The 3241-nt window shown below is 40.5% G+C and overlaps 1 pseudogene; it reads left to right on the top strand.

The window, feature by feature from the left end:
- Positions 1 to 2598: 2598 nt before the first annotated feature.
- On the top strand, positions 2599 to 2660 carry LOC141260632 (U7 small nuclear RNA; annotated as a pseudogene).
- The last annotated feature ends 581 nt before the right edge of the window (positions 2661 to 3241 follow it).

Raw genomic sequence — 3241 nt, 5'->3', positions numbered from 1 at the left:
ATTAAGGAAGGTGAAGAGTTCTTAGACAGAGCAGAATTATCTCTTCATGATTCAGAAAGAGAAGAAATTCGAACTGCACCTGAGGAAACAGAGGAATGGAAGCCTGTGACCCAGAGAAGCAGGAGGATCGAGAGGCAGTCAGCACCCATACTGCTCAGGAACCAGTACCAGGCTCTCACACAGGAGAACCATGAAGAAATACAGCAAAATAAGACTTTGCCAGCAATGAATAACCTTGTAAGCCCTCAGAATCCTCCTGGATGGAGAAAGAAGAATGTTGTGAAGAAAAAACGGAGAGTGGTGGTCATGGGGGATTCCCTGTTAAGAGGAACAGAGGCCGCTATCTGCAGACCAGACATAACCTCAAGAGAAATGTGCTGTCTTCCAGGAGCAAAAATTAAAGATGTGTCTGACAGGATATCAAGACTCTTCAGACCTACAGATCACTACCCATTCCTGCTAATACATGTGGGGACAAATGACACCGCAAGAAAGGACCTGGAAACCATCTGCAGTGACTTTGAAGACTTAGGCAAGAAAGTGAAAGAATTGGGAGCGCAGGTGGTCTTCTCATCCATCCTCCCAGTGGATGGCCATGGAACAATGAGGTGGAATAAGATTCTACAGGTGAACAACTGGCTACGTCGATGGTGCCGTCAACAAGGATTTGGATTTCTGGATCACGGAATGAATTACCTATACGATGGACTACTTGCTGGAGATGGGGTGCACCTTACGAAGACTGGAAAACATGTATTTGGAAGTCGCCTTGCTACACTCATCAGAAGAGCTTTACACCAGAACAATGTGGGAAGGGAAGCAAAAGGCCAGAAAAAGCCATACAGCTGACAAATACTATTGAGATCTCTGCTACTGGAAGTGGAAAGGAAGAACAAAGACAAAAAAATCTAAATAATAAAAATATGGGAGGAAGAGAAACCAATCACAAACTAAAATGTTTTTATACAAATGCACAAAGCATGGGCAACAAACAAGGAGAATTGGAACTACTAACGCAGGAAAAGGAATATGATGTCATTGGAATCACTGAAACTTGGTGGGACGATACACATGATTGGAATAAAAGGCTAAAAGGATACAACTTATTTGCAAGAAACAGACTTGATAAACGAGGAGGAGGTGTCGCATTGTATGTTAGAAAAGCGAATATCTGCACAGAGATTGAAGCTTCAGAGACTGGGAGTTCTGTGGGAACTGTCTGGGTAAGAATACAAGGAGAGAACAACGGAAAGGACACCATTGTAGGCATTTACTACAGGCCACCTGGGCAAGCTGAAGATATGGATGAACTCTTTATGTATCAAATGACCAAGTTCTCCAAAAAATATGACATAGTGGTCATGGGAGATTTCAACTATCCAGACATTTGTTGGGAATCTCTCTCAAGTAAAACTAACAGGTCAAGCAAATTCTTATCCTCTCTTGCTGACAACTTTACCTTCCAAAAGGTAGGGGAGAAAACAAGGGGATCTGCTACTTTGGATCTAATCCTTATAAACAGGGAGGAAATGGTTGAGGAGGTAAAGGTGGCTGGGACCCTAGGAGGCAGCGATCATGCTATTATAGAATTTTGGATAACTAGAGGAGGAAGACATGTGAAGACTCAAACTTCAAGGTTAGATTTTAGAAAGGCAGATTTTAAGAGACTCAGAAAGAGAATAGGAGGGATCCAATGGCTGGATGTCCTTAAGGACAAAAATGTCCAGGAAGGATGGGAAATTTTTAAAAATGAGATTCTCAAAGCACAATCGTTAACAATCCCGAAAAGTAGGAAGAATGGGAAGCATTTAAGGAAACCAGGATGGATGAACACAGAACTTGTAGCACAGTAAATAGATATAATGCATAGATTATTCACTGACATTTTAAAATTCACCAATCTAGAAAACAAAGTCCAAAACACAAACATGCAACTAAAAACAGAAAAATCAAACCAACACATAAAGGAACAGACAAAATGCTTCATATTACTCCAAAAACTGAAATCCAGCAAATCTTTTTATTCTATGTAACAGAAATATTTGGGCTTTTCAGCATCTGCCAAAAAATTGTTAAACAAATAATAATAAAATAAAAAAAAAAAAAAAAAAAGCTATAAGCACCAATCACATGGAGCGTTTCATCCGACCTCCCCTCCCCGATCACCATCAATATCATAGAGACGACACAGAACAGGAGGATACAAGATTGATACATGGATTTACATAAATAGGAAAAGGCGGGGCCAATCCTACTACTGCCTGTATATTAGCAGGAAGGGGCGGAGCTTATCCCACTACTGTATGTAGATTAGTGAGAGGCGGAAGGAAGGATGAGTTTGTGAATATTGGCCAATTGCATATAGAAGATCTGCTATCAGAAGACATTTGTTGAGGGAAACAAAGGATGAAGATCTTCACTGATGATCAAAGGTTCACAAAAACTTCCACTGAGGATTTTGCCAAGAAAATTAGGATTTGCATAGCTCCACCCCCTTTTCAAAGCTGAGATGGAGAGGCTGGAGGACCTGGTCTGTGTCGTCTCCATGATATTGATGGTGATCGGGGAGGGGAGGTCAGATGAAACGCTCCATGTGATTGGTGTTTATAGCTCTTTCACTATTTGTTTAACAGCTTTTCGGCAAATGCTGAAAAGCCCAAATATTTATGAAAAATAGAAATGAAATTATAGTTATTATTTAAACAGGTGTTTGCAGAAAAGCTCTGAGATCAATGATCATGGAAAAACTTTTAAAATTTAGTTTAAGGTCTGCTACTACAAGACCTTACATGAGAAAAACAAAGGTTATTGACGATCAAAGGTCCACAAAAACAGCCGCTGAGGGTTATACAGAAAAATTCTGAATTTGCATAGCTCCACCCCCTTCTCAAAGCTAGGATGGAGGTGAGCAGCTCACTGCTGTATAGAAACCAATAGACTGGAGAGGGCTGACTGGGATGTTAAGAGTTAACCCTTCTCCTGTGGTGTAATTACTGTACACTCCAGGGTCTGGAGGCTGAGCTCCATGGAAACGAGCTGTACACTATAAAAGATAAAAGCTCTCATTGCTGGAGAATGACAGCAGATAGAAAAAAGCAAGTCAATTGCTAACTTGCTTATTTTCATGCTGTCTAACTAGTTAAAGCAATTAAAGAACTTGATAACAGCTCTTATAAATGTAAAATGTTTAACCCCGCCTCTTCCTGTTTATGTAAATCCATGTATCACTCTCTTCTCCTCC

The sequence above is a fragment of the Phyllobates terribilis genome, unplaced genomic scaffold, assembly GCF_046119375.1.
Source record: "Phyllobates terribilis strain yellow unplaced genomic scaffold, ASM4611937v1 Scaffold_3__8_contigs__length_932513732, whole genome shotgun sequence".
Classification (NCBI taxonomy): Eukaryota; Metazoa; Chordata; class Amphibia; order Anura; family Dendrobatidae; genus Phyllobates; species Phyllobates terribilis.
This window is presented reverse-complemented; position numbering and strand designations above follow the sequence as displayed.